A 12,981-nucleotide genomic window follows, 5' to 3' on the forward strand; every position below is an offset into this window, starting at 1 on the left:
TTGCAGAAACCAAGAGGGACTATGTTGGTTGATCATCCTAAACTTATTAAACTGAAAGTTTATTTAAAAACTGAACATTGGGAAGAAGTGTGATTGTGAATTTCAACACAGGGCTTATTCAAATCCAACAAGCATTGCATATTACTACAATGTTATTGTTACAAGAATCAAGTGCTTAGTTATATTGTTTTGATTGTGGTTGATTTGGATTGATTATTTTACATGTATTTTGTGATTGTGTTTGGATTGTGTTTATTGTTATAATAAAAAAACCTTTAAAAAGAACATAAATCTTTTAAAACCCAATTCACCCCCCTCTTGGGAACTATATCTTATTTTCAATTGGTATCATAGCATAGTTATAGTAAATCTTTTAAAACCCAATTCACCCCCCTCTTGGGAACTATATCCTATTTTCAATTGGTATCATAGTTGAAAAAGGCCACGGTTGACCAAACCTCCTAGAGTGGTCGACCAAACCCTCACTACGGTTGATCAAACCTCTCGGGTTATCTAATTTTTACCGAGGTAAAACAGGGATTATTTTTAATTAAACCTCATTAATCATTTTCCAAAATTCCTCTTATGTCCCCAACGATTATTTTTTTTTAGTGCATCTATATATATGGGTTCATTTGCAAAGATTAATAAGAGATTAGGGTTTTTGATTAAAAATTTTCCCCTAAAATTTTTAGAGCTTCATTTCCACATATAAACCCATATACTCTGCCCTTTTTCATTTCTTTGCTTAAACCAATTTGATAAGAGTATTGTGAGATATCCTATAGTGTTTACACAAGCTTTTTCTCTCATTGCTTTGATTGTTTGTTGATTTTCATTGAGAGTTAAATTCAAAAGTCTTCCCCCTTGATTTAATCAATAAATTCTTGTGGGGGAAAACTTTTTACTAGCTTGTGAGTCTTTGCAATTTTATTGCAAGACTCTTAAGCTTGTATTGTGATTGTGAAGCAAAAATCTTTTTACCAAGCTTGTTCCACAAATATCTCTTGTGCTAAATATTTTTGAAAATAATTTTGAGATATTTGATCATATTATTTGAAATCTTTAAAACCTTATTTGTGATTGATATATATTGGTATATATTGTTTCAAACATAGATTGAGAATACACTCTTGCACTTGATTGCTTAGTGACATTACATTGAGTGTGATTGCACATATCTGCACTGAGCTTATAGTTCTTATCATTTGGAAGTGCATTAATTATTGCTTCTACGTATCGGTACAAATATTCTTAGCATAGAAGCACTCATATTGTACATGAAATTTGTATTGCTTAACTGTGGTATTCCAGGCGTGACCTGAGGGGGTGTTAATCTAGCCCGCAAGGATCGGTAAGGCCTTCTCCACCTCGTAAGGATAGTTTGTAAAGATTGAGGTCAGCCTTGGTAATTTGACCTGGTTGTAACTAGTGCTATTCCACCCATTAAAGGAGCAATAGTGGAATCCTCAGGCTTGCGAGCTAGAGGCAAGGACATAGGCAGTATTGGTCGAGCCCCGATATCATATCATGTGTTGATCTCTTCCTTGCGCACTTTATTTTCCACACTTTGAATTTAGTTCATGTATGTTTAATTATTTATTGTCTTGATTGTTCTCACAGACATGCTTTGAATATTGTGAGTATTGGAATCCATTTAGAAAGACCCTAGGTTTTGAAATACTACTAATATCTAGTTAAACCTATGAAGAAGTTTAAAATTCCAATTCACCCCCCCCCCTCTTGGGAACACACCAATTCCAACATTGTGAAAGCTTCCATGGATGGATAACTGTAATCATGAATTAACCCTGCATGATCGGGTTGTGTGGCTCGTAGGCTGGACTTAAGCCATGGTTGACTTACCAGGTTAACTCAAACTGTAATATGTCTATAGTACGATTGACCTGCTCAACCTAGTCTGGACTGCCAGGGAGCAACTCTACTCTTCACTGAGGCACAATTGACTATCAACACCACACTCTATCTGAGATGTGTGGTTGCACTATCTATACAGTATTAGCTACGGTACCGTGCCCTGTGATCTGCTCTAGTCCATCAGGGTTCTAATACTATATAATACTATTTCTATATAAAACTATTTTACCAAGATTCTGTATAAACTATAATACCATGATTTTGTAATAAATGTAAATCATAGCTCTGTAATAATTGTATATCATGGTTCTGTAATAACTATAAATCATGGTTCTATACAAACTATAATATCATGGTTCTGTAAAAGCTATAAAAAATTTTGTATTAAATCTCCGTACTATATCTACTATTTCTCCTACCACACAATTTAAATGAAACTCTTATACTATAATTTGTACCAGAAAAACTGTATTTTCCTATTATATAAAACTAATATATATCATTTGTAAAAATTTCCTATATCCCAAAATTTTTGAATTTTCACAAACATATAACAGATGTAAAATTCAAATCCCATACTCTAGATTTTATATTCTGTAATATCCAATAAATCATATGCTAAAATCCCATAAACACATGTTATACTTTAATTGATAACATTCCTTAAATTAACTGGCTTAACTTACTCCCCTTACCTGAGAGGCCTGCTAAAAATCTTTATACTCACACCTGTGGCCTTCAAAACTCAAAAAACCTAAAATCATGTATTTCCCCAGAATAATATCACATTCACATTTACTTGGACCCACATACTCTATTTTATCAATAAAACTCCAAACAATTAAATATTTATCACTCTTACCTCATTTCGTAAGGAAACACCCGCAGGAACCCTAAACTCATGCTTGCGGTGGCGTTCACACAAAAACCCTGTATTCCACAAATCCTAATTTATCAGTTCAACCCCAGAATTATGTTCATATTCACATCCCTACGCCTATACACCCATTAAACCACTTAAATAACCAATCAACATCATAAACAACTTCCTTACCTCAGTTTTGGGATGGTGCCTAGGATCCTCAGAACATATCCGATCAATATGACGAGGATCGCTGCTAGACCTTAAACACAGAGTCTGATCACCGATAGGGCGAGTTTAGAGTGAGAAAATGAGAAGAGAGAGAAAGAGTGTTTTGCAGCCTTGTGTGTGTGTGTTTGTGTGTGTGTGTGTGTGTGAGAGAGAGAGAGAGAGAGAGAGAGAGAGAGAGCTTTTGTAATTCTAAAAAAACAATGACATGCCGCTCTTATACACTGTTCTATCCCAGAGAACAACCATCGACGGTTTTCTTAGGCTCCTAGAAAATCGTTGGCAGTTTTCTTAGGCTCCTAGAAAACCATCGATGGTTTGGTCTTTAACCAAATCGGTTTTCACTGTTTACCCATAGCTTGGCCACGGTAAAAATATAATCATCGACGGTTTTATTAGCACTCCAAAAAACCGTCGACGGTTTGGTCCTCACCAAACTATTTTCCTCTTTTTTTTTTTTCTTATTATTTCTATTTTCCGAGTCTCTATAATGGTGATAATGCTTAACTATGGGGGAGCATCTCTCTTTCATGGTTATATAAATTAAAAAGCTCTCATTATCATACTCTATTTTTATATTCCTTTATGAATAGCATTGCACCATACTATCCATAATGTATTAAAATTATTAAATCTCTCGAATGGAAGGTTTTATTTTATATGAACTGTTGATTGAACTACTAAAATGCATGCTCATATGAAACACCAACTACAGATCGACCCTTCTTTTGAACCGTTTTCTAAAGCCCAGCCAATTGGCCTAACAGAGTTAAAAATGCCCAGCCAACTGACCGAATAGAGTTAAAAATACCCAGCCGACTGACCTTTAATATCGTCCAACCAGACCATTAGGCTAGCCAGCCGAACCTACGAAGGTTTGGAAAATCGCCTGAGGTTAGCCAACCAGTGCCTTGCCCAGCCGATCCGACCTCTTTGATATCTAAATTTTGGCTTAAGTCTAGCCGATTGGGACCTTCCCTAGTCGGTTGAACCTCTTGGGTTGGATGATTAGTAACTTGATTAGTCTTGAAAATCCTCTCAAGTTTTGTGCTATATTTCTACTCTCTTTTCATTATTCTTTGATAAATCTTTTTGAAAAAGAGCTTTGATTGTATTTCACTTCCTTCACTCGCAAAGTTATTGCACTTGAGGGTTGTTGATTTATTTATTGGGCATTTATTTCATTCAAACGCATTTACTCGCTTTTAATCCTTCATTTTGAAAATCATTTGTAGAGAGTAAAGTTTAGGTTTCTCCCACATATTTTTCTTGATAAATACTTTGGGGAAACTTATTCTAGCTTGCGATCTTTGCACATCTATTGCAAGATTTCAAAAGCTCACATATTCTTTATTGCAAAAATATCTTTGAGCAAAAACCCTTGCTTTCTTGAACAATATTTTTGAATATCTTTTTTGAAGAAAGTGATTGGGATTTTAAGATCTTTGAAGGCGTTTATTGTGCACTCAATTTATCAAGGATTATATACATTTCCTTGGGCAAAAATCATTTGAAAGCAAAACCCTAGGTTCTCCTACATTTTTTTATTGACAAATATTTTTTTGGAGAAATATTCATTAGGGTTGAATCTTTGAAGTTTTTATCATATACATCTCATTCAAAGTTTTCAAAAATCATTTTTGAGAAAATAGTCTCTTACTCTTTTGAGCTTAACTTCATATCATTTGAGAGTGCATTTTTTAGCTTCATATTTGTACATCTTTGCTTTGTGAGAAGCATTTACTTATACGAAAAAGTTTTATACTTGTACAAGTTTAAAGGCTCATCCTGGTAAATTGAGTTAGGGAGACTCCGTCTTGTAAGGAGAAACCAGTTTGGCTTAGTCTAGTAAATTGAGCTAGGGACACTCCGCCCTACAAAGAGAACTGGTTTGGCTCAGCCCAGTAAGTAAGCTAGGGAGACTCCACCCTACAAGGAGATATTGTAAACGGTGTCGCTCCGCCTAGTTAAGTGAGCGTATAGTGGAATCCTTGGGTGGTTGGCCCAAGGTGGAGACATTGGTAGGATTGGCTGAACCTCAATAACAATAACTGTTTCATTCTCTCATTCCTTACGCTATTTATTTTCCAAACTTTCATGCTAATATTTAATTTGTTGTGAATGTTATATCCACTTTAAATATTTGACTATTTGATTATTTGGGGGATTTAATATTGCTTAGAAAGACCTTAGGTTGTTCAATAATAGCATTGGTTTAAATTTGAACACGCCTAACCTAGGAAGATTTTTTAAATACCTAATTCACCCCCCTCTTGGGAATACACCATTCCTGTCAATATCCTTTTCAATCTTTTCCTTTTCTATGTAGCATAGGCTTCTTTTAAATTTCCTAAAGCCTTTGACAATTCTTTATTTTAACTTTTCAATATAGAGTTCTTTTTAGATATTTTCTCAAGCACTTTATGAACCCTAAGATATTCCATATGCAATTCTTTATATGTAGGCATGCTATCACTAGATTCATAATATGATTCATCGCAAGATATATCGCAATATTTAGCACAATAATCATCACATGAATCATTTAATGAGGCAAATTTAGAAATGTGTGCCTCCTCATCAACTAATGCTATTAAGCAACAAGTTGCTTTATTTTTATCATTTGAAGTTGAAACATCTGGAGTAGTGGTCTCTTTCTCTTCGGTTCCTCCATATCTCCTACCAAGCTCTTCCCACATTTCCTTAGCATTTTTACATGCCATGATTTTATGAAAAATATTAGTATCTAAGCACAACATGGCATGTTCATAGAATTAGAATTAATTTGCATTAACCTCAAATCATTTTCATTCATCTCATTTTCTAACTTGGCAATTTCACAATTATTGACTATTTTCATAGGCACAAAATTCCCTTTAGCAACTACTTGTCTGGCTCTCCAATCCATTGATTTTATAAAAATACTCATTTTTAGTTTCCAAACGGAAAAAAATTTCACCACAAAATATTGGAGGCCTTATAGTGATTTGTCCTTCACAAACAGAGATACACTAATATGAGCCATGCAATCTTTATACAAAAATCAGTTAAACTTATTGCAATGCAGCTCTGATACCAAGTGTGAGGAATGGTATATTCCCAAGAGGGGGTGAATTGGGTATTGAAAAATCCTAGGTCAAGTATGTCTTTTGGGCAAACTATGACCGTTTAGGACATGTAGGGTATTATTAGGATTGTTTTAAAACATTTTAGCACAATTAACCTAGTTTAAAAAATTTACCCAGGGTAAAAATAATTGTCTAACTCGAGAGCACTGGTGTCAACTGTGCAAAAATTGAACTGAAAGTTCGATCGACCAAACTAAGGGTCTCAAGGGAGATTTTTCCAATTCCACACCGTTCGGTCAACCAAGTGTTTTTGAACTAAGTTGTTTGGTCGACCAGATAGTTGGATTCTCCTACGTGGGGGTTCAGTCAACCAGGGCGTTGCTCGTATAAATCTGGTCAACCGATTGAGGAGTCAAACGATGACCTAGTAAGAGTTCGGTCAACAAAGTCGTATGAACTTGGCACGGTACAGTCAACCGAGCTATGGTCAAAATGTTGACATCTGACCGATTTGGTCGACTGACTGTTTTTATACATGCCAATTCGGTCGACCGAACATGCATTTTTAATGCATTTCGTTTCCAATTCCCTCATACAATGACCTTATTCATATGATGATTAATGTTAAGACTATAGGGCATATATTTATGAAGTATAAGGAGTCCTAAGGTCAGCCTACAGTCTAGGCTTTTCAATTAAGCCTAAAAACCTGGCGTCGGTTGACTAATGGGTGATCCCTAAGGTCTAGCTATGGTCATTGAGCTTATCTGTCCTACCATGCATGAAAAGCATTAATTATTACAGACCATATAAGACTACAGATCCAAATGATAAAAATAAATTACAACAATTAAAAACATTCCGAGTCTTAATTTTCCTCAAGTTGCCATGTCCCATCAATATGATCTTCCTAATATGGTCCTGCACACAAACTTGGCAAACGTTAAATACCAGAGTATTTGTCATAGTCAAAATAAGGTATGACCCATGGGGTCAACACTTTTGTATCTAAATGATTATACTTTTGCCTTCATGCAATATTTCTTAGCCCTTTCTACTATTGCCAAAAGGGGGAGAAGAGGAAAAATTGGGTATAATGAACAATTTAAATTTAAATTGAGTACATTGAGCTTTAATTCTCTTTATGCATATACTCAAGGGGAGCCTTCTTGGTTGTACCCACTTTTGCATAAAGTATTTTTCATCATCAAAAAGGAGGAGATTATTCACCAAATAGGTCATACCCAGTTTTGATAATGACAATTACTCTTGGTACTAATGTTTGTTCTGAGACTTGCATGCAAGTTCACCTTACGCATGTATTCGAACTAAAAAACATATCATGATGGCGTACTGTGTTCAAGAAGAAGAATGAAGATATTTGTGTTGTATTTGTATTTATTTATTCATTTTTATTTTTTCTGGGATGTAAAGTCACCAATGGCTTGTAATAACTTGCATCATGCATGATAGGTAGGTATGCTCAGAATGACCCTAGTTGGACTTTAGGTACCCACACATAGTACACTAAGTCCCCAACATCACTTAATATATCAGGGAATTAACTAAAGCAAAATTAGACTTAACAGGTAAAATTTTGTGAGTAGTCGGGTGACCGAACCTGGCAGTTCAAATTGCCTCGATCGACCGAACCATGGACGGGTCAACACGTTGACCTATGTTCGGCAAACTGAACCAAAATGTACACATCCTCCACGGTCCACCAAACTTGTGTCAGGTTACTTTTCACCAACTCGGGCGCCCGAACCTCACATTCATTTTACCCTCAGGCGACCGAACTTACGAGTTTGGCATACCAAACTTTAGACCGGGAGACTAAAAATCACGAAATTTTAAGGAATTGCCTCAGTTCAGCAAACTGAACTACTTTTCAGGTGACCGAACCTCAAAAATACCTTTTTGTGTTGTCTCTGTTCGGGCACTTAAACCATGGACCAGGCACCCAAAAGCTCTCGGGTTGTTTATTTTTACCGAGGTAATTAGGGGTTAAAAATGGGTTAAAACTTTAAAATTGTTTTAAATATTTTTGAATAATGCCCATTAAGTCCCCAACAGTCATAACTTGCCCCTCGCCTATATATACTAGCTTATTTGTAAAAATTAGCAAGGATTAGCAAAAATCATTAAGGCCAAATTCTCTCAAAATTCCAAAATTCTATTTTAGCCTATACTACTCCCATCCACTTCAAAACTCAAATTTCTTTGATTATCCAAGTGTTGTGAGTGTTCTTAAAGTACTTGTGCTTAATTCTCATTTGCTCATACTCTCATTCGTTGTGTTCATTGTTTGATTTTATTATTGAGAGTAAAGCATTAAGTTCTCCCACTTATTTTATTTGATAAATTTTGTGTAGGAAGACTTAGAGGCTTGTGGTTCTTGCATTGTCATTGCAAGTTACCTTAGCCCATATTTTTGTGTGCAAAAATTGTTTTCAAGCTTGCATTCAAACATCCCTTGTGTTGATTTAGGTGTAATCCTAAGAGGGGGGTCAAATTGGGTATTTTAATATTCTTTGAAACTATTTACCAATTAATCCCTATTTCTATATTTAACTAATTACTTATCAAGTTCGTGTGAAATTATTCAACAAACATACATACAATGCGCTTAATGAAATATAGTCTTGAAAGTAAAGAGATAAGGGAAGAGAGAATGCCATTGCAGTTTTTATGAGGTTCAACCAACTCGCCTACGTCCTCGCCTTAAGCAACCCACTCAAGGATTCCACTATAATCCCTGCTCCTTAAATTGGGATGGAGCTTCCCTTACAATCCACTGCTTACAATAGGTACAACTTCCTCCTAATCCACTGCTTACAAGAGATACAACTCTCTCCTCAAACCCAGTTCTCAACCCGAACCGTGAATACAATGAAATCTGTAAAGCACTCAAAGTTGCTTCCAACAAAAGCTAGTGAGTACAATTCAAATTCCTAATACATAATCATATGATGAAACTTGAAGTTCAGAATGTATGAAATGATACAATCGTTTAATGAATGATATATGCTTCAACAACCAATTCCCCTTTTTACCAAAACTCCCAAGTGATGATATAATTAAAAAATTTGTAGAAGATTTAGGTTCTAGTTCACTTTGTGAAAATGCATGAATATCTAATGTAAACTTATTCAAAAAACTTTGTCTTGAATATTAGATCAATCAAAATCAACAAGTTTCTTTCAAATATTCAATCACACAGTGATCTTTGTAATATGCCAATACATATATATATATATATATATATATATAATATGATTTCCAAAAATCACAAATTGAATATAATGTTTTCCAGAAGATATCCCTCAATAAAATAAACAATTTTGAACACTGAGTGTATTCAATGAAGTGTTTTAATATATCTAAAAAAATAAATCCTTTAACTGAACACACGCTTGAATCAAAACTGGTTAACCTATGGCAAAAACCTTTCTTGAGTAATGATCTTATTTAAATAACATATAAATAAATGCACTCAAGATCAATCACTCAGCTTATGTTCAATAACTGATTTAGAGATGAAAAGTTCTTTGAAAGATATATATATATATCAATAAGCAAATCAGTATATATGAAAAACTCTTATGAGAATAAACATGAACGTGCAAATTTATATACCAAAAAGGAGTGCACAATGATTGCTGATTGTCTTTTGAAAAACGAGGTAGCCTTAGCTCAGATTCGATGTGAGAACTTGAAATCCCAATCTAAAGTTTTAGTAGTGTGTTCAAGTTGAGCTAAACGAGCAATCTCCTCAAGCGAATGCCAAAGGTTTGTTCTCTTCTGTTCTAAATGATCTCCGCTTACGCACTAGGGTTTAGATGTTCAATATATAGGTTTCTTACCCTTAAAATTAACCTTGACCATTGGATCAAAAAATATCTCGCGAGTTCTCTTATTAAAAATTAATTTTTTAAGTTTTTCCGCAAGTTCAGATGCCTGAGCTCAAAGGCCCAGACGACTGAAGTTCTTTAAAGCTTCGAAAAATCCACCTGGACATAGGGTCGAACAACTAAAGTTTGGGGTTCAAATGACTGAAGTGTCGGGTTCAGACAACTGAAGTCTGAGTTCAGTCTTCTGAGGTGCTTCTGCTAGGTTTTATGTTTTGCCGTAAATTCTTCAGGCGACTGAACTTAATCTTCAGTCTTCTGAAGAAATTCTTCAAACGACTGAGGTTATGTTCAGTCTTCTGAAGTGGCAACTTTAGGCGACTAACCACAGAGTTTGGTCTTCTAAAGTTCCTAAATCCTAAAATTTTTATTTAAACTTGGAAAAACTACTTTCCACTCTTTCTTGGCTCTTTATAAAAATATTTTCTAGATTTTAAAAATATTTCTAATTCCATGAATGTCCCCTAATGATGTACATGAAATGCATGAGTCCTAAAGCCATTTTAGGGTATATACTGAGCCTCAAATTAAATCATATGAAAATGTAAATACATGATTTCTAAGTACTCATTCCCACGACGCACTTGAACTTGTTGCTTGCATCTTCATTCTTGTACTCTTTGAGTTCCAAGGATCTTGCCAAGATATGTATGCTCTATTCTTTATGGCTTCCATGACTTGTTATCCTTCTGTGCATGCTTAATATAGGTTATGTTCACAATCTCAATGCACAGATCAAATACCAAGTGATTTTTCATTATCAAAACACGATTGGCCTCGTAGAGTCAATAATATCCTCCTTTTTGGTGATGGTAAATACACGAGCAAAAATATATAATAAAATGGGTTACGCCTAACAAGGCTCCCCCTCAAATAATGCATCAAATATTGAGTGTGAAATATGCTCATGCCAAATACAATTTGTTCATGTTCATACACATGTTGTTTAGCCTGATTTCAATTAAAATATGCTTATGTTCATACACATGTTGTTTAGCCTGATTCTTTTACTATAGTTTGATTTTTCTCCCCTTTACACAATTAGATTTGCCAACAAATTTTGCTCCTGATTTTTCAAACAATTTTTGCTATTATCCTTCTCCCCTTTCGCACAATTAGTTTTGCCAACAATTTTTGCTTCTGATATTTCTTCCCCTTTTGACATCAACAAAAAGGTAGATAGCAATCATACATGAGTGGAAATAACCTTATGTTCTTCTCCTATTTGAAATCTTAAAGTTTTAAACTTGTTCAACCATCAGATTTGACCAAAAAAAATTTACTTCTCCCCCTTTTTGACATCAACCATCCCTCTTGCTATTGTATAAATCTGTGTTGTGGAATTTAAATTGCATTGTGAACATACACAGTGTGCCAAATGTCAAAGATTATGTGAATATGCCAATGTTTACATCTTAAAAATGTGATACTGAATGTTGATTAATGTGATATCAAATGAGAACATGTGAGCTAAATATGAAACTTTTGACAAATTGTGAATATTAAGTGACATTGCTCCCCCTGAATTATGTCATTTACTATAATTCTAGGCAACCTATCGACTATGCATCAAGCCTATTTCTCACCTAATTTGGTCAAACCAATCCTCCGTAAGTGGTTTCGTGAATATGTCTGCCCATTGTTTTATCTATGCATACAAACTTAAGTGTCATATCCCCTTTTTGCACATGATCATGAAGAAAATGATGTCATATTTCTATATGCTTAGTTCATGAATGTAATATGGGATTCTTTGAGATATTTATTGCACTCGTATCACATCTTATAGGGATTGTTTCATAGCTTAATCCAAAATCTTTCAGTTGTTGCTTCTTGTATAGCGTTTGAGCACAATAACTACCTGCCGCTATGTATTTTGCCTCAGTTGTCGAAAGAGCAACTGAATTCTGCTTCTTGGAGAACCAAGAAACTAATGAATGTCCTAAGAATGACAAGTACCACTTGTGCTCTTCCTATCCACTTTGCTACCAACAAAATCAGCATCTGAATAGCTGATGATCTCAAAAGATGTGTATTTAGGATACCATAATCCAATTTCCATGGTCCCTATCAGGTATCTAAGTATTCGTTTAACAACTAGCAAATGTGACTCTTTTGGTGCCGCCTAAAATCTTGTGCACAAACATATGCTAAACATTATATCAAGTCTACTAGCAGTCAGATATAATAAGCTACCTATCATCCCAAGATAAAGCTTGACATCTACTGGTATACCTTGTTCATCTTTGTCTAATTTCAATGAAGTGCTAATAGGTGTAACTAGTATTTTTCCATCTTCCATATTAATCTTTTTGAGTAGATCTATAATATACTTCGATTGATTTATTTATATTCCATGTTTTGCTTATTTGATCTAAAGTCCTAGGAAGAAATTTAGTTCACCCATCATGCTCATCTCAAATTCATTTTGCATAGTATTAGCAAACTCATTACACAATTCTTTATTCGTAGCTCCAAATATGATATCATCTACATAAACTTGGACTAGGAGAATGTCATTTTCCTTAGTCTTTGTGAACAAAGTTGTATCTATCTTTCCTCTGATAAATCCTTTCTCTAGTAGAAAACTTCTTAGCCTTTCATACCAAGCTCTAGGAGCTTGCTTTAAACCGTACAAGGCTTTTTTCAATCTATAAACGTGATATGGATTCTTATGATTTTCAAAACCTAAGGGTTATTCTACATATACTTCTTCACTTATGTATCCATTTAAAAATGCGCTCTTCACATCCATTTGATATAATTCGAAATACTTAAAAGCTGCATAGGCTAAAAGCATTCGAATGACTTCCATTCTAGCTACAGGTGCAAAGGTTTCTTCAAAATCAATTCCTTCTTCCTGGTTATATCCCTAAGCTACTAGTCTAGCCTTATTTCTCACAACTATACCATGTTCATCTTTCTTATTCTTATATATCCATTTTGTTCCAATGATTGACTTATCCTCGGGTCTAGGAACTAATGTCCATACTTTGTTTCTCTAAAATTGGTTTAACTCTTCTTGCATGGACAA

The sequence above is a fragment of the Malania oleifera genome, chromosome 10, assembly GCF_029873635.1.
Source record: "Malania oleifera isolate guangnan ecotype guangnan chromosome 10, ASM2987363v1, whole genome shotgun sequence".
In the NCBI taxonomy this organism is placed as follows: domain Eukaryota; kingdom Viridiplantae; phylum Streptophyta; class Magnoliopsida; order Santalales; family Ximeniaceae; genus Malania; species Malania oleifera.